The sequence below is a fragment of the Schistocerca cancellata genome, chromosome 1 (genome assembly GCF_023864275.1).
Source record: "Schistocerca cancellata isolate TAMUIC-IGC-003103 chromosome 1, iqSchCanc2.1, whole genome shotgun sequence".
NCBI lineage: Eukaryota > Metazoa > Arthropoda > Insecta > Orthoptera > Acrididae > Schistocerca > Schistocerca cancellata.
This window is the reverse complement of record NC_064626.1, coordinates 996622456-996642499: the sequence shown is the minus strand read 5'-3', so window position 1 is coordinate 996642499 and position 20044 is coordinate 996622456. Positions and strand designations below refer to the sequence as shown.

General features: G+C 47.3%; 1 non-coding gene across 1 annotated transcript; it reads left to right on the top strand.

Moving 5' to 3' along the window:
* The first annotated feature begins 3147 nt into the window (after nucleotides 1–3147).
* On the top strand, nucleotides 3148–3250 carry LOC126097312 (U6 spliceosomal RNA). Its single transcript, XR_007522102.1, has one exon. It is a non-coding gene; the product is annotated as a U6 spliceosomal RNA (small nuclear RNA).
* The last annotated feature ends 16794 nt before the right edge of the window (nucleotides 3251–20044 follow it).

Genomic DNA, 20044 nt, shown 5'->3' with positions numbered 1-20044 from the left:
AATCTGTGCGACGATCCAATTTTAAGTGTAACCTGAACTTCCAGTGATTTTCTGATAGATGGTTTGTGGGCATCTGACTAAAAAAAGAAGTGTGAAACAACGGTAGCTATTATTTTGTGCTTCTTCTCTTTTGTCCTTGCATGAATTTTTTCTCTTGCCCGTCTCACTAGAAGGATCGCCTAGCGGCCATCTGTTATTTTGTTCCGCTGGTACTGAGTTCCAGTATTCAGACAGTGAAACGCAATTACTCTCACCAAGCAGATATGTTATCTTTGGGTTACATTCATCCCAAATGTTCTCGATGGATGACACACACCGCCTTTAACGGAATGTTCCTTATCTTTTTACTAATGAGGTTGATTACTTCAAAACCCAACTTGGCTTTAAATTTACGTTCCCAGTAATCAGGTATTTGGACAGTAACATTTTGATTGACAGATTAACGATATGTAAGGAAGCACGTAGGACGAATCGCCACTTTAGAATGCTCGAAAAATACAAAGATTACCAAGACTTCAAAAGCTTAATAAATTTCATCTGCAGTTCTCTTGTAATTTCATTTACTTCTCTACATTGTCTCTTTGGCATCATAGCATTAGTTGCAGCTCGACAACAGTTGAAGTAATTTCTCCACATAATATGCAGCTACCTGCCAACTCAATCAGTTCGTGATGGTTTCCCGGAAGTCACCTGCAAAGCCTGCGTGAATCTGGAAAGAACGATCGCCCGCAACAACGTCCAGATTGCATATCTCACATGGATATATTCTATCTACAACACGTTACAGTAAATGTAACGAGATAATCGGTAAAGTGAATCTCGTCTGAGGCAATAGTCAACGACGCTATTAGCGTTAGCATGATAAAGGGTACTGAGGATAGCTTGATATCAAACTTGACAGACATGTTCAATTTTTCTCTCGTGAATGGGATATGGTCTATCCGACGGAAAATTAGAGTAGTCCGACCTATTGCTAAGAAAGAAAACCTACAATCACCTTATTATTACTGGCCAATTAGGATCTTACCAGGTAAGTCCAAAGCCCTGGCGTATATTGTTCACAGCTACATTACTCAATGCTAGCGCAAAATCAACTTATGTAACAAAGATCAGTCCAGTTTTCGTGGATATCACTGCGTAGACACTTCTCTAATTAAGGCAACTGATGACCTGAAACACGCCATAGACAATCGTGAGGACAAAATTTTTGCATACTGCGTGGAAGAGATCGACACCTAAAATTTCCAGACAGAACGTTGAAGTGGTTTGAAAACAGGCAGCAGACTGTGTCTGTGGGAATGAAAATTCTTCCTCAAAGGCTCCACATCTACATCTACATCTACATCTAAGACTACTCTGCAGTTTACAGTTCAAGTGTCCGGCAGAGGGTTCGTCGAACCACTTTCGCACTATTTCTCTACCGTTCCACTCTCAAACACCGCGCTGGAAGAACGAACACTGAAATAGTTCCGCGCGACTGCTGATTTTTCTTATTTTATTACCACTATCATTTCTCCCTATGTAGGTGGGCGTGAACAGAGTATTTTGGCATTCGCGGGAGATATCGCACCAACTGAAAGCGTCTTTTATTTTAATGATTGCTACCCCAACTCGAGTATCATATCTGTGACACTCTATCCGTTATTTCACAATAATACAAAACGAGATGACCTTCTTTGAAATTTTTTGATGTTCTCCGTCACTCCTGGTTCGTGAGATTCCGTAACGCACAGCAGTACTATAGCAGACGGTGGACAAGCGTAGCGCAGAGTGTCTCTTTAATAGACGGCTTGCATCTTCTATGTGTTCTGACAAGAAAACGCAGTTTCTGTTTCGTCTTGCCTACAATATTATCTACGTGAACGATCTAATTGAAGTTGTGCGTAATTGTAATCCTGGGTATTTAGTGAATTGACAGCCTTTTGATTTGTGCGATTTATCGTGTAACTGATTTTTAATGGATTCCTTTTAGTACTCATATGGATAATTTCATACTTTTGATTATTTAGGGTAAATTTCTACTTTTCGTACCATGCGTATACATTGTCTAAATCATTTTGCAATTGGTTTTGATCTAGTGATGACCTTGCCAGATGGTAATCATCTGCTAACACTGTAAGATGGCTGCTCAGATTGTCTGCTTAATCATTTATACAGATTATCAGCAGCACGGGGTCTGCAAAATTTCCTTGGGAAACGCCACAGATCACTTCTGTTTTACTCGACGACCTTTCTGGCAGGAAATCACGAACCCAGTCACACAACCGAGACTATATTCCATAGGCATGCAATTTAATTTGAAGCTGCTTGTGAGGAACTGTATCAAAAGCCTTTTGGAAATCTAGAAATTGGAACCAGTTTGAGATATCTTGTCGAAAGCACTCATTAGTGAGAAAAAGAACTAATTGTGCTGTGCACCAGCGATATTTTCTGATTCCTGTTGACAGCGTGTCAGTAGATCTTTTTCTTCGTGGTAATCCGTAATTTTACAACACTGTATATGTTCCAAAATATGGTTGCATATGGACGTCAGTGATACGAGCCTGTGATTCAGCTCATTACTCCTACTTACTTTCCTAAGGATTGGTGTGATTCGCGCAACTTTCAAGTCTTTATGCACGGATCTTTCATCGAACGAACGATTGTGTATGTTTTATAAGTATGGATCTATTATATTATACTACTCTTAAAGGAATCTAATTGATTCTCTCAGGAGTACCATACGGACCAGTTCTGGGCCCAATATTGTTCTCCTTGTGAGTCAATGACATTTCGTTGATTCATAAATATCATTTCTACGCCAACGACTCACAGTTTTACTTCAGATCTACAAATATCAGTACTGCCATCATCCAGATCAATGGCGATCTGTCTTCCGTGGTCAGAAGGGTGCAAAGCCTAAGACTTAAAACAATACCAAAGAAGTCACAAGTAGTTTTAGTATCAACCCTATCGGTAGGTAAAGTTGACTTCCTCTTGCCTCTGTGACTTCCAGGAATTTTGAAACATATTTCCACGGGATATTAAACGTACACTTGCGGAAACGCAACACTATTTCGACGTAATCCAAAACTGGACGAGTGGTGAAAACTATTAGAACTGACCCTGAATACTTGTGTGAGTTACATCTGCAACACTCAGCTTTATGATCATGTCAGTATCTCATACTGAAACTGGAAAGATACGGAGAAGATTAGGATGAGTCCTGCGTAAGGATGACTTCCTCGGTAGTATAATGGTCAGCATCACTGTCTGTCATATGGGAGACTCAGGTTCGATTTCCACCCGGGGGATGGTTGCAGCCGGACACGTAAACGTAACTACCATACGCTACGTCTACTTCATCGGCTCCTTAGTGTACATGCATTCCAGTAACTAGCATGAGACCTCATGTACCTGCCATCACACCGTAATCACAGCACAAAGTCTCACTTATCTAGTATGCTAGCTGTGCCGATTCGCAAACTTCTTGTCTGTTACTGCTCTCCGCCTCTGGAAGAGGCTACACTGCACTCCGCGGACAATTTAATGCCATGAAAGTCGAAGCACTTCCTTTTGTCAACGTCTCAAGTAGTCTCTAAAAATTGACACATATTGCCAGTTATCTTTCCGTCAAACAGTAAAGCAAATGCCTCGATCTTCCCTCAATTCTTCTCCTTTTTCTTTTCGTTTCTCGGGCAGTCACGCCACTTTTTTTCTTCGACTCTTCATTTACTTTCTATCACGTCCTCTTTCTCCTTCTCTACCACACTTGACCTCACGTCAGTTGCTGCCTGTGCTCTTCATTGAAATCTACCTGATTGTGCTCAGCCTTTGTTGCCCTAGCTTTCATGAACTGATACAAACCCTGCTTTTCTTGCTATAGCTACTACTTAGTTTCACTATTTAAGCTATAGTTACTTCTAAGTGTTGTATCCCTTGTTAAATGTACATTTTTGATAACACCTGTGTCGCTATTTGAACTTAATGAAAAACATGTAGAATGCCCGTTTAGATGTATCAGAATAAATAAATAAATTCTTGTAACATATTAAAGTGTACCAAGTGTAGTTTAATAGTCTCGACAATTATAACGGAATTATGCTGTAACAGATATTATTCTTTCGAACAATCAGTGATATTAGTCGCTGTATTTCTTCTTTGTTTTGGTGCACTCACGGTATCATACTTCTACATGGAGAGTTTGGCTTGGATTCCCAGTGCCGTCAGGATTTAGCATGGAGGGAGAGGTGGAAAATATTCCATTCTATTTTTTGAGTGTATCTGAGGGCAAGTAGTAGGAAAAAAATGTTCAAATGTGTGTGAAATCTTATGGGACTTAACTGCTAAGGTCATCAGTCCCTAAGCTTACATACTACTTAACCTGAATTATGCTAAGGACAAACACACACACCCATGCCTGAGGGAGGACTCGAACCTCCGCCGGGACCAGCCGCACAGTCCATAACTGCAGCGCCTGAGACCGCTCGGCTAATCCCGCGCGGTGGTAGTAGGAAGGTAAGTAAAGGACTCAGTGTTGAATGTCGGTTTTGACGTCCGAGAAGCCTGTATGCTGACTACACACCCTTTCAGTAATGTCGTCCAGTTATATCATAAACAGAGGATGAAGAAGCAGCTTGCCTACAGACATACGTCTCATAACGCGATAACAATATGTCTTTCAGCTTAGTTCATCATCCATGGAAATTATATTTTCTGTCATAACGTCAAATGAGATGCTGAATACCACACGGCGAGTGATGTAGAAAATTTATGCACTTTCACGATTGCATCAGCTTATTATTCTATTCACTGATCGACTGCTGGATGTATAACTTAAGGAGCGCCACCCAATTTCTTAAAGTTTACATCCTTAGTCAGCATATGAAATGCACATTGGAGTGTGTCGCACTTTTACTCAGCATTTCAGGGCTGAACGATCTCCTGAATCTCCTGTCCAACAGTGAAATAGGACGGCGTGTAATTGTTGTCTAGATTTTGCGGGGTGCGAAGACGTTTTGGGTCAGCAAAGAAATGAAAATTTGGCAGAACCACATTAAATTCGTGATATGATCACAAGTCACTCGACGCGTTTCGAGAGAAGCCGTCATCTTGAGGTAAGATATACAAGAATTACTCCCTGAAGGTAAGACTCTAGTCTTGAAATGCGTCTGGATATGATCACAAGTCACTCGACGCGTTTCGAGAGAAATCGTCATCTTGAGGCAAGATATACAAGAATCACCCCCTGAAGGTACGACTCTAGTCTTGAAACGCGTCTGGTTATTTATTACTTTATCATGAGTTTTATGTAGTTGAGCCATATTTGAATATTTTACAAAATATTTTTCAATCACGGCCACACCTCCAGATGAAACAGAAAATTCTAAATTTCTTTTTAACGATTACACACCATAAACATTGGATATCCTAAACGGTAGTATGTAGTCGAAGGAGCTGCATTCGGTCACAGTGGTTTCTCAGTTTCTTGTCACCAATATACACCGTCCTATAGAAAAAACGATGCACCTAGAAGGGGAGGAGGAAACGGAATGAAACTTCACAGGTTGAGAGGGTATGAGATGTTATGTCAGTGATTACAAAATTGAGTCAAATTTAGAAAGAACTTGGCAGTACGACTCACTTCTTAGTATGACGTAGCACCTCCTCTGACCTTTTTGCGTGCACAAATTCGGTTGGGGAGGGTGTCATACAGACGTTTCATCCTCTCCTGAGACAAGTTGGCCAACAACTGTTGTAACTGGTCAGTTATGTCCTTGATAAATGCACTGGGACGGAATTGACGTCTGACCTGGTCCCGCACATGTTCTATTGGGGACAGATATAGCGACCTTGCTGGCCATGTAAGTTCTTAAATATCTCACAGACAGTACACAGAGACACGTGGAATGTGTTGACGACCATTGTTCTGTTGAAAAACGTCACCTTGATGCCGTCGAATGAGAGGTACCGCGTGAGGACGCAGGATATCCGTGACGTACCATTAGGCTGTAAGAGTTACACCAGCCACTACGAGTTGGGCCTGTAGTCATAAACGATGCTCTCCACGTTATGACGCCATGAGTAACACCAGTGGGCTTCTCCAAAACACTGGAAGAAATGCACCTCTCGCCAGATCGCCGAAGCACTCGCCAACGATGGTCATGCGAAGTATGCAGAATCGCAGTTCATCGCTCAACACAATGGAAAGCCATTCATCAGCAGTCCATGCTCCCTCGTCACGCCACCACTTCAAACAAAGTCTTTTTTACTCTGATGTTAATGGCAGCCTACGGACGAGACAGTAAGTCCCCAGTCCGGTTGCTGCTGCTCTCTGACCAACGGTCCAGGATGACTCAGAATGTTGCCCCCCCTGCGGGTTCGGGGGTTAGAATAGGCCCACGGTATTCCTGCCTGTCGTAAGAGGCGACTAAAAGAAGTCTCAAATGTTTCGGCCTTATGTGATGGTCCCCTCTCGGGTTTGACCTCCATCTTTCTAAATTATTCCGAAGAGCGAGCCAATTGGGGAAGGGCGCCTTACGTGGTGCACTGTATCCGTCGTGCATTGAGACCTTTAGCCGGCTTTTTCGTCGTTGCAATGGTGTCCCGCTCGTTTTCCATCTCTTGGGCGAGGATACGTCCCTGGGTGCGATTCCCACGCTGCACTCTGCAGTGTTTCTTTTAACTGCGACGACGACTTTGGACAGTTTTGCACCTAAGATCCAGCACGGTAGCCAGTCCGTTGTGGTGGGGCCGCCATGTACCCTCTTGGTTGTAGCCCCCTGACAACACAGGGATCGCTCTACTGATGCCTACGCCGTTAACTCCCCACGTATGCCAAGGGGTAGATGCCCATCTCCCTGGGGCATCAGGACTCCCGGCAATGGACATCCTGCCAGGTGGCTATTGCTGCGGCTGGGTGGCGCCCGTGGGGAGGGCCCTTGGTCGGAGTAGGTGGCATCAGGGCGGATGACCCGCAATGAAGCGTGGTACATCATCTCTCGCTGGCGGCCAGCCGCCAGCAGTCTCTAAGCGTTCTCGGGCTCAATTTAATGCTGAAAAGTACAATCCGAAAACGTTCCCCTCTCTGGCCACGCCGTGGGAGGAGCGTAAGTCTCAGGATGGAGGTAATAGTTATTCGCCCCGATTCTTAGTTTGTACGAGAGCTGATGGGGAGTCTTTTCTCTCCACAAAGCCTCAGTTCTTCGTCGAGCATTTAGAGGACAAGTTTGGGGAGGTGGAGGGCTTGTCAAAAATGCGCTCTGGATCGGTCCTGATCCAAACGGCGTCCTCTGCCCAGTCACGACGGTTGCTTGCTTGTGACAAGTTGGGGGATGTTGCTGTTACGATCACGCCGCATAAGAGTTTAAATATGGTTCAGGGAGTTATTTACCATAAGGACCTTCTTTTGCAGTCTGATGACGAGCTGCGCGCCAACTTAGAGCGCAGGGGTGTACATTTCGTCCGGCGCGTTCATCGGGGTCCGAAGGAAAATCAGATAGCTACCGGTGCCTTCATCTTGGCCTTCGAGGGTGATGGTCTACCGATGTGACGTCAGGCCCTATATTCCTCCCCCGATGCGGTGCTTCAAGTGCTGGAAGTTCGGCCATATGTCTTCCCGCTGCACTTCCAGCCTCACATGTCGAGATTGCGGACGCCCGTCTCATCCCGATACTCCATGTGCCCCGCCTCCCATCTGTGTCAACTGCGGGGAGCACCATTCACCTTGCTCGCCTGACTGCAAAGTCTTTCAGAAAGAGCGCAAAATCATGGAATATAAGACCCTGGACCGGCTGACCTATACTGAGGCCAAAAGGAAATATGACAGACTCCATCCTGTGAGAATGACATCTTCTTATGCAGCTGCTACACCAACTGTGCTAGCCCCATCAGTTTCGAGACTTCCAGCCAGCTCGATAAGCAGTAAGACTCCTCCTGCCCCCTTGCCCGTGGGGGGCTCTACCCAACCGGTTGCTCCTGCACCACCTACCTCAGGAGCAACCTCCTCCCACCCGTCGGGGACATCCGTCCCCGCTTCTCAGCCGGAGAAGCGTCTAACTTCTTCGGCTACTCTCGCCCGTAAGAGTTCCCTTGGGACCCTCCCTTCCCAGGGTTCCACCAGCGGGAAGGATGACGGCCGCCAGTGGCATAAGTCCTCACCAGCGGCCGGGCGTAGGGCTTCACGATCCTCCTCTGTCCCGGAGACAGAATCAGTGAAGCCTTCCCAGCCGGTGCAACCCAAGGTTCAGCGAGAGAAGTCCAAGAGAAAGACCTCTAAGGCCAAAGAACTTGCGGTGGCACCAACCCCACCGCACCTTTCGCGCTCTGCGTCTGAGGATGAAGTCGAGATTCTAGCGTCCGCTGAGGACCTTGATCTCGCTGGTCCCTCAGACGCCATGGATGCCTCTCGTACGGGTACTGAATCGGTGGCAGTGATTGAACAAGCGGCGTAAATTGCCTTCCCAGTCCTTTCACGCCTTTCTCAGCCATGGACAATATCATCCTCCAGTGGAACTGCGGCGGTTTTTCCACCATCTAGCTGAGCTCCAACAACTTATCAGCCTTCACCCTTTCTTCTGCATTGCTCTTCAGGAAACTTGGTTTCCAGCAATGCGAACCCCCCCCCCCCCCTCCGTGGCTATCGGGGTTATTATAAGAACCGGGCAGCATATGAAAGGGTGTCGGGTGGCGTCTGCCTCTATGTCCTTCACACTCTGCACAGCGAGTCTGTCCCTCTCCACACACCTTTAGAGGCTGTCGCTGTTCGGGTGTGGACGCCAAAGGCTGTTACCGTCTGCAGTCTTTACCTTTCACCGGATGGTGATGTCTCGCAGCATGTCCTGGCTGCGCTGATAGCCCAATTGCCGCCACCTTTCTTGCTATTGGGCGACTTCAACGCCCATAACCCTCTGTGGGGTGGGTCAGTGGCAACAGGTCGAGGCGCCATCGTTGAGCATTTATTGTCGCAGCTCGATCTCTCGATTTTAAATGATGGTGCCTTCACACACTTCAGTGTGGCGCATGGCACATACTCCGCCATTGACCTTTCAATCTGTAGCCCTAGCCTCTTACCGTCTGTCCAATGGAGTGTGCATGACGACCTGTGTGGTAGTGACCACTTTCCGATCTTTCTGTCACTACCACAGCGTCACTCTTCTGGGCGCCCTAGCAGATGGGCTATGAATAAGGCTGACTGGGACTTGTTCTCCTCCACTGCCGCTCTTGAGTCTCTCTCTAATGACGACATTGATGCGGTGGTTCAATCGGTCACCACCGGCATCGTTACTGCCGCCGAATCTGCCATTCCCCGATCTTCTGGGTCCCCTCGGCGGAAGGCTGTGCCTTGGTGGTCGCCTGAGATCGCTGAAGCGATTAAAGATCGCCGGCGGGCGCTCCAGCGTCACAAGCGACATCCCTCCTTCGACCACCTTATCGCCTTCAAACGGCTGCGTGCGCGGGCCCGCCTCCTTATCCGCCAAGGCAAGAAGGAGTGCTGGGAGCGGTATGTGTCCACCATTGGCCTCCATGTCATTCCTTCGCAGGTCTGGGCCAAGATTCGACGCGTCTACGGCTATCGGTCCCCTGCCAGCGTCCCTGCGCTCTCACTGAATGGAGCAGTTTGTACTGACTCCGACGTCATTGCCAATCGCTTAGCAGAGCATTTTGCTATGAGTTCCGCTTCTGCGAATTACCCCCAGGCCTTCCGCTCCATTAAAGAGCGGATGGAACGTCGGAGCGTTTCGTTTCGCACCAACCACCCAGAATCTTACAATGCTCCATTCAGTGAGTGGGAATTTCGCAGTGCCCTAGCTGCTTGCCCTGATACCGCTCCTGGGCCAGATGGCATCCACTGTCAGATGCTGAAACACCTTTCAGTGGACTGCCAGCGTCGCCTTCTCGATCTTTACAACCGTCTTTGGGTCGAGGGGGTGTTTCCGTCGCAATGGCGGGAAGGCGTTGTCATCCCCGTTTTGAAACCTGGAAAGACCCCTCTGGAGGTGGACAACTACCGCCCCATTAGCCTCACCAACGTTCTTTGTAAGCTTCTCGAACGGATGGTGAGCCGGCGCTTGAATTGGGTACTGGAGTCTCGGGGCCTTCTGGCTCCGTCTCAGGGTGGGTTCCGGAAAGGCCGCTCCGCCGCCGACAATCTGGTGAGCCTGGAGTCGGCCATCCGTACTGCCTTTGCCCGCCGTCAGCACCTGGTCGCTGTCTTTTTCGACATGCGGAAGGCGTACGATACGACATGGCGTCATCACATCCTTTCTACGCTTCATGGATGGGGTCTTCGGGGTCCTCTGCCGCTTTTTATCCGCAATTTCCTGTCGTATCGTACCTTCCGCGTGCAAGTCGCAGTCTCCTATAGTTCCACCCACGTCCAGGAGAACGGTGTGCCACAGGGTTATGTTTTAAGTGTCTGCCTGTTTTTAATAGCCATTAACGGGCTCGCTGCGGCCGTGGGAAATTCTGTCTCTGCTTCCCTGTATGCTAACGACTTCTGCCTTTATTACAGCTCTACTGGCATTGCAGCTGTTGAACGTCAGCCACAGGGTGCTATCCGTAAGGCGCAGTCTTGGGCTGTAGCGCATGGGTTTCAGTTTTCGGCAGCCAAGACCCGCGTTATGCATTTCTGCCGGCGCCGAACAGTCCATCCTGAGCCGCGGCTTTATCTTGCCGACGAACTCCTTGCTGTGGTGGAGACCCACAGGTTTTTGGGGGTGGTTTTCGATGCCCGGTTGACTTGGCTGCCTCATATCCGGCAGCTTAAACAGACGTGTTGGCGGCATCTAAACGCTCTGAGATGCTTGAGCCACACCCGCTGGGGCGCCGACCGCTCTACCCTGTTGCGGCTCTACCAGGCGTTAATCCAGTCCCGTCTGGATTATGGGAGCCTGGCTTATGGCTCAGCATCCCCATCTGCGTTACGGGTGCTGGACCCAATTCTCCACAGCGGGATACGCCTTGCCACTGGTGCTTTCCGCACCAGCCCTGTGGACAGCGTACTAGTGGAGGCAGGTGTACCTCCACTGCGGTTCCGGCGCCAACGTTTGCTGGCCGCTTATGCTGCCCATGTTCTAAGCTTGCCCGGGCATCCAAATTATCGCGTCCTGTTCCCGCAGTCAGTCGTCCATCTGCCAGACCGTCGGCCCCGGTCGGGTTGTCCGATCGCCGTACGCGTCAAGGAGCTTCTCTGCGGGCTTGGGTTTTTCCCTGTTCCACCTCCTTTCCGGGCGCCTCTGCGTACACCCCCGTGGTGTGTTCCTCGCCCTTGCCTTCGGCTCGACTTGGCACAGGGCTCGAAGGACTCGGTCCCTCCAGAGGCCTTCCGCCGCCGCTTTTATTCCATCCTGGCCACGTATCAGGGCTCTGGAATTGTTTACACCGACGGTTCGATGGTTGCTGGTCGTGTCGGGTATGCGCTAACTCTAGGGGACCATTCCGAACAACGGTCCTTGGCGGCTGGCTGCAGCGTTTACACTGCTGAGCTAGTCGTCATCTTTCGAGCCCTAGAGTATATCCGCTCCTGCTCAGGTGAGTCCTTCGTTATCTGTAGCGATTCCCTGAGCGGTTATGAGCTCTCGACCAGTGTTTTCCTCGTTCTCGTCTGGTGATGGCTATCCATGAGTCCCTGCATACTCTTGCGCGTTGCGGCCGCTCTGTGGTCTTTGTGTGGACCCCGGGTCATGTCGGTATCCCGGGCAATGAACATGTTGACCGCCTGGCGAAAGAGGCCACGAGTAAACCATCTTTGGATGTTGGCCTCCCAGAGGCTGATTTGCGGGCAGTCCTCCGCCGAACAGTTTTTGCGCTTTGGGACGCTGAATGGCGCGATCGGATTACACCCAATAAACTCCGTGCCATTAAGGAGACGACGACTGTGTGGCGGTCCTCCATGCGAGCCAACCGCAGGGACTCAGTCGTCCTTTGTCGGCTCCGCATTGGCCACTCCCGGCTAACACACAGTTCTTTACTGCGCCGGGAGGACCCTCCTGTATGTCGCTGCGGGGCGGCTTTGACGGTGGCCCACATTCTGTTGGCCTGCCCCCTTTTAGCTGTGGTCAGGCAGACATTTGCGCTGCCTGATACGCTCCCTGCCGTTTTATCTGATGACCCTGTTATGGCTGCCTTAGTTTTACGTTTTATTAGGGCAGGGAGTTTTTATTCTTTAATCTGAGTGTTTCTGTTTTATTTTATTGTTTTGTGTTGATTCTGACCTTTGGCCTATGATTTTAAACTGATCTTTTAATGTGTTTCTAAGTGGTTGGCTTTTCCTTTTTTATTTCTATGGTCGGCCAACCACTGCCACACTCTGTGTGGTTTTAGTTCGTTTTGTCTTTGTCTCAGTTTCTCTTGTTCTGTATCGTCTGTGATCTATTCTGTTCCTCGTTTTTATTCTCTGTGGGTGTTCTTTGTATTTGGAAAAAGAGACCGATGACCGTAGCAGTCTGGTCCCTTTCATCCCCCAAACCAACCAACCAATCAGAAGGTTCACGGAGTCCGTTACTTGTCCTCGGATGGTAGGCGCAGCTGTGAGGGGGTTACGATGTGCTTGGAGCACAGTATGACAATTCTCTTTTATACGGTATTGCAGTGTTTTTGCTGTTAAGAAGAACGATGCACAGTTCCTTTGGATATGCACTAATATCCGAAGTAAAGGTACTGCGGCTACTACAGACATTATGAAATAGATGAAGTATATTCGCAGCTGCGAATACGAATTACCATCAGCTAGCTGTGTAAGGGAATGACGACAGTGAAAATTTGTGCCGAAGCTGAACTCGAACTTAGATTTGCCGCTGCATGCGAGCGGTCGCCTTGGCTACCGGTGCACGACTCACCGCCAGTTTCGAACTCCCATACGGTATTGCAGTTCCTATGTTACACCAAATCGCTATGCAAAGGAACAGGCACTGCGACGACTACAGCGTCACGAAATAAATGAAATGTCATTGTCCCTGCGTCACAACCTGTGCTCGTACACACATTATCTAATTCCCGTGCAGGAGAGGACATTTTAACTGAAAGTCACTGCTTCCTATCAGCGGATAAATACGATATTGCAGTGCCTCTGTTGCTGAGAAGAAAGATTGAATGTTACTTCGGACATGCACGTATTTCATAACGGCTGTAGTCGCCACAGTGTCTACGTCGAAAAAAGCATTGCACCCTTCCTCTTAACAACAAAGGCACTGTGATATCGTGTTTATCCTTCGATATCAGGAAGAGAGTTTCAATTAAAATTTTCTCCGCTGTAGGAGAGTTACATAATGTGGTACGCGTGCAGGAACTATGACATACGGAAGTTTTTGATCTGGCCGTGAGTCATGCACGGATAACCAAAGGGGTTAAGGTGACCATTCGGGTAAAGTGGGAAATCAGGATTGGAGTTCCGGTCTGGCACAAATTTTCACTGTCGTCATACCCTTATATAGCTGGTGGTTGCAACGTATTCTCCCTTGTTGTGGTCAGACCTTGTCAAGTGGAACCCCTGAGACGAATATTCCTGCCGAATTGACCAGCTTGCCAAATGGAGATGAACAATGAGGCTCCTTCCATTCTCTGTTGGACGCTGACATCGCTGTCTCACACGAGTATGCGGCATCTCCGTGTCCTTCACAGTGGTCACTCACACGCCTAATAGCCAGTATGTCCACCTGTGGCACGCATACAACGGCGATGCGTCGTGGCATGGAAGCATTGAGACCTTTGGTAGGTCGTTGGAGGGAATTGGCACCACATCTGCACACACAGGTTACCTAATGCCTGTAAATTCCGGGGAGAGATGTGATGATCTCCGACGCCACGTTTAGTCACGTTCCAGATACGTTCGATCAGGTTCAAATCTGGAGAGTTGGGGGACCAGGACATCAATTGGAACTCGACACTGTTCCTCGAACTACTCCATCACTCTCCTGGTCTTGTCATGTGGCGCATTATCTAGTTGAAAAATGTCACTGCCGTCGGGAAACATGATCGTCATGAAGGGGTGCACGTGGACTGCAACCAAGGTACGATACTCTTTGGCCCTCTTGGTGCCTTGCACGGCCTCCACTGGACCGAGGGATCTCCACGTGAATGATCCCCTGAGCATAATGGAGCCGCCGCCAGATTGTCCCTGTCCCGCAGTACAGGTGTCAAGGAGCTGTTCCCCTGGGAAACGACGGATTCACGCCCTCCCATCGGTATGACGAAGAAAGTATCGAGATTCATCACACCATGAAACGCTCTGCCACTGCGCCAGCATTCAGTGCCGATGGTCACGTGCCCATTTCAGCCGTAGCCGCTGATGTCGTGGTGTAAACAGTGGCACATGAACGGGTCGCCGGCTGCAGAAGCCCATCGTTAGGAGTGTTCGGTCCACTTGTAGCGTCGAAAATGCAGGATGCGTGGCACCTGCTACCTATATATAAATTTGTTTGCTGAATTGTATGTACATATTTGTAATTTAAATGCTTTCTTTTAATAAGTAAGGACATCACTGTATGTGAAAATTTAGGTAGAATTCTGTTGACATTTCATTGTATTTATCTGTTTTTTACTGTGAAACTTATAAGCTCTGGGAAAAAGCCAAAGGAATTGTTATCTGCATCGACTAGCAACGATAATAGTAGTGCTTGTGCATTGTAAAATCTTTGGATAGGTGTTGTTGTAAGGAGCGCCCGGAGAGAGAGACAAGTTCCAGCGCTTGTAGTGTGCGGAAGTGTGGTGTTAACGATCTCGCCGTAGTGAGTACCATTTCGGCAGCATCATGTAGGCGCGCCGGCCAGGTGTCTAGTAGCAGGAGTAAGGACAGTGGACGAGCGGAAGAGGTTGTATTAATTACGATTGCCCATTCCTGTAATTAGCTGTGCTCCACAAGATGCTACCGTCTTCAGCAACAGCAGCAGTTCCAGCAATACAGATTCGTCGTCGGCTCCTAGTTTCGTAGTATGCACAGCACTGAAGTAAGACTGTTCAGCCGGCCGGAGTGGCCGTGTGGTTCTAGACGCTACAGTCTGGAACCGAGCGACTGATACGGTCGCAGGTTCGAATCCTGCCTCGGGCATGGATGTGTGTGATGTCCTTAGGTTAGTTAGGTTTAATTAGTTCTAAGTTCTTGGCGACTGATGACCTCGGCAGGTAAGTCGCATAGTGCTCAGAGCCATTTGAACCATTTAAGACTGTTCATTGGTAGAAAGTATTAACGGGTAAAGCAGCTGCACAACTGAATGTGATTTGATTGATATAATTTATTTAAATAATAATCAGTTAAACTCAGGGCGATTGTGTCATCATTGTCCTCAGATGTTGTACCAAGCAGGGTCCTAGTTCCCTTTTTACCTTTTATACTAAGCGAGTGTCATAAGAAACAAATTGAGTAGTTACAGCCACTTCATTAATGAATTATTTCACTACACAGAATCTTAGACTCAGTCTACTTTCAATTAACTGTTGTACAACAGAAGCTTCAGTATATGAGTAAAGTAAAGCAATTCCATTTTTCAAGTTCGAGAATCAATCACTGGAAAAAATCCAAATCTAAAGAAATGCACAAATTAAGAGTGCGGAAGTTTTATTTATTTTACACATAGCTTGGAGCACGTGGCTGTTTGGTTTGGTACATATTCTATTATTCATTTCTGTTCAAGTCAGTAAAAAAGGCTCAGTTGTTCAGAGAATAATTTGAAATCAAAGTTGGAAAATAAGTAACAGCAAAGTAAAAGTGCTTGCTTTTTTTCTAAATTTCTTTGATGACGTTACGTTGAAGTCACTGAAAGTCATTGTTCACGTGACGAAGTTCAGTACTAACAACCAGTTTAATTGCATATTTTCAAGTCATTACTCGATTTTTCTTTTTTTTAAATTTAATGACAAACATAAGGTAAGAGTGAATTCTCAGTTTTCTTTATCATTACATCTCACTTAAAATTAGCGTAAAAAACGTGACAATCTTCAGTTGCCACGTCAGTGTTTAACAATAATGTTTTTCTTTTCCATCATCTTGTACAGGATTTTGGATGGAAATTGCCCTAGTGGGCTGGCGACCGTCAATTATTTCCTTTTCGTTCATTAGTGTAACTTTTGGATTCATGATCAGTGGTACCCCTTTTCGGTCCAGTGTTGTTCGTGAGCGAATGCACAAATAACTTCCATTTTTCCAAATTATAACCCTGTTCGGTTTAATTACTTTTTATTTTTAGTAGACTTTTCCATCAGAAAAGTCTGTTGTACAGTTTCCTCCTACTTATCGGTATTATTTCTTCGGGAAAGATAGCTTTATCCAGTTATTAAAAATACATTAGGCATACACGCGATCCACGATCATATTTCATATCGCAACCAGGATAGGCCGATTGGTAAGGGGGAGGTTACACACACTGTGTTCAGGCACACTTGTACTCTGCCCAGAATTAGTCTGGTGTTAGTTCCGTCACAGTTCACAGCCTTTTCTATTTCACTAATCTGCCCAGCCTACAACGTCCTACATGTGTAATGAGGAGTTGAAAACACACACGACAGCACCCCTCGAACACCCGACAAGTCGTGCGGTTTCCGGAATGCTTGTTACGAGCCTCTGGGCTGTCACATTCTGCCCTCGGTCAGACCCAGATAGATCGCGCGCCTTCCCTATTCTATAGCGGACAACACCTTCACTGATGCACACGCAGCGTGCATGTGTCTGATTAACAAAGTGACACTGCTATCGCCTGGACAGGTTTATATCGATATATCGATAGTAGGTCGGTGGTCACAAGGCTGATCGGTGTACCTTACCAGGTCTGATAACAACACTAGTGCAATCTCGTGGCCGTTCTACCTTTCTCAAAGAATTACAATTCTAATCATTTAGACACCCTTCGATTGTGTGTAAGCTTGTGTGTAAGACGTTATATCCACACACGTCCATGCCTTGATGTCTTCCTAGTGCTTCACTTTTTATTTGGCAATATTGGCATTTGAAGGTTGATACGGGTATAAACAATGAATGTTTCTGCATCGAGAGAAACAGCTGAAGATGCAGGAGACGGGGAGGAGATCGCGGCGTCCAGAGTGAGCTCGCCGCCGTGTGAGTTGGGAAGCGTGGCGTACACCAGCCGCTGTTTCTCCCGGCTTTCTTCTCTCCCCCGCCCAGCAGCTCGGCTGATGTTTTCTTCCTCGCGCATTGTGCCTGTCTTGGCGCCGACATTAGCCGTGCAAGACGGCAGGCCACCATCTCATTTAAATTCACAATGCGTTGCTCGGGATTAAAGTGAGTATGTAGCCCGGGGCGTCGCGATTGAGAGCTGGAGCAGAGTCCGGGGGTTGGGGGTGAGGGAGAGGGTGGGGATAGGGGATGGGGGTGTAGATTGTGCCGCGCCGCTCCCGCGGGAGCAACGCCCCTTCTCTCTTCATCCAGTTCATCGGCCGCCCCTGCAGATGAGCTTTCACGCCTTCCTTTTCCGCTTCCTCGTGTACACTGTGGTGTACATTCCCCTGCGCTATGATGTAAGCGCATTTACGAGCACGCCAGCGAACACACGTACGCGGTGCAAATACGGAAAAACAGGTTTCATTTCCGGCCGGTAGTCGTTCGCTGGTCCTCGTGTGAGGGGTTAACCTCAATCTTGACGAGCTGAATGTTATTTTATTTTTGTGCACTCACACTCATGTAAGCATACGTCGGAAACCGAGGCCACAAAAAACATGAAAAATTCATAATACTCGTAAAGTTTTTGTGTACAATACATTTTCGATTAGATTAACAACATTCTAGTACTATCTTGTGACAATTTTTGCATTTCGACGAATGTGCTACCTGCAGCATTACCTATTACTTCATTAATATATTCTCATTCTTAAGTTTTTCCAGTTCATGCTGTGGTGTCAGCGCCAGAAACCACACTTGCTAGGTGGTAGCCTTTAAATCGGCCGCGGTCCGTTAGTATACGTCGGACCCGCGTGTCGCCACTATCAGTGATTACAGACCGAGCGCCGCCACACGGCAGGTCTAGAGAGACTCCCTAGCACTCGTCCCAATTGTACAGCCGACTTTGCTAGCGATGGTGCACTGACTACAGACGCTCTCATTTGCCGAGACGACAGTTTAGCATAGCCTTCAGCTACGTCATTTGCTACGACCTAGCAAGGCGCCATATTCAGTTACTATTCTGAACAGATAATATTGTGAATCATGTACCGTCAAGAGCGACGTTCATCATTAATGGATTAAAGTTAAGTATCAAACTCATTACATCCGCTTTCTGTATTCTAATTCCTTGTCATGTTCCAGACCTCACGTCAGTATAGTTCTTCCCTCCTCACGCCAGCCTGCGTGAGCTAAAACGCGTGCATTTCGGCCTCCTCTAGTAACACGGTGTTGGCTCTTCAGCCAACACAACAGATGCCTCTTGCGTTTACAAGGTTCCTATTACTTGTGGCTTTAGTACGTACCCCACAAACTGGTCATTTCTCCTGATAAGCGTCTTCCACATACTTCTTGTACTGCCTGTTCTGTCTAAACAGTCTTCATTTCGATTTGACCGGCTGATTAATTTTTAACGTCGTTCTGAAGCTTCAGAATTTAGTCTTTTCTCAAAACTTTTCTATAGTTTAAGTTTTACATCAGTGCTCCAGATCTGCTCTTGTTGAAATTGCAGTCTGCAAACTTATTTTTAACATGAAAGGTGGAGCACAACAGTAAGATAAAACAATTAGTTGCAACAAGAGCAGGCCTATTGCAAACCGCATTCTGTTGAAGAAACGAATCAAAGGTAAGTTAAATAGCCGAATCAATTGTGCAGTTGCAGTGATATGGGGCCCCTGGTACGTCTAGATCATACTCTGACAGGTGACGCGTCCGTTCAAATGGTTCAAATGTCTGTAAGCACTATGGGACTTAACATCTGAGGTCATCAGTCCCTTAGACTTAAAACTACTTAAACCTAACTAACCTAAGGACATCAGACACATCCATGCCCGAGACCAGATTCGAACCTGCGACCATAGCAGCAGCGCGGTTTCGGACTGAAGCGCCTAGAACCGCTCGGCATCCTGTCAGATTACCGGCACCCATTCATGCCCAGTGTGCATTCCGACGGACTTAGTTAATTCCAGCAGGACAATGCGACACCCCACACGTCCAGAATTGCTACAGAGTGGCGTCAAGAAAATTATTCTGAGTTTAAACACTTCCGCTGGCCACCAAGCTCCCCAGACATGAACATTATTGAGCGTATCTGGGATGCCTTGCAACATGCTGTTCAGAAGAGATCTGCACCCCTTGTACTCTTACGGATTTGTGGACAGCCCTGCAGGATTCAAGGTGTCGCTTCCCTCCAGCACTACTTCTAACATTAGTCGAGTTCATGCCACGACGTGTTGCGGCACTTCTTCGTGCTCATGGGGGCCCTACACGATATTAGGCAGGTGTACCAGTTTCTTTGGCTCTTCAATATATATCTCAGTTATACGTCTTTATAGGTTCTGTGACAAGTTATTTCTTTAAGATTCTTTGACTTATTCTAGATTTGTGAGGGCCATTTCACTTAGGAGTTCTAGAGATTTTTGTAACTGTTTCTTATGTATTCTTGTTTTCTGACATGTTCTACATCCTTGAGAATCCCGTTACTATGGATCAGTGGAACGGGAAGTATATATGATATAGTCTAATTGTTATAATTGCTCCATACATTCTGGATACGAGACGTTCTAGAGGGAAGTAAGAATCCGATATGCCACGTATTAATGTTTAGTGTGATGTGCGAAGAATGACAAGTCAACGCAATTAGCATTCAGGTCGAATGGTGTGCGGCCGCTGCCGCGCGTGGGGGGCAGTGGAGCAGGTACTGGCGTGAGGAGAGTCGTTTTGATAACACGCTGACACCCCGCGCACTCCATTTCGCCCTCCGCCCCCTGCCGGCGACGCGCCAGAAACGAGCAATAGCTTTTTGCGAGCGGCCGCCGGTGTCCAGGGAAATACTTCGAGTGTCGCAGCGCTCCAGCCAGAAATATACAGTTTCAAACATGACTTTTAAAAATCTCATCAAAATACATGGCATCTGTGGGATTTGGTATCGATTTGTGGACAAACTTAATTAAGCTCCGT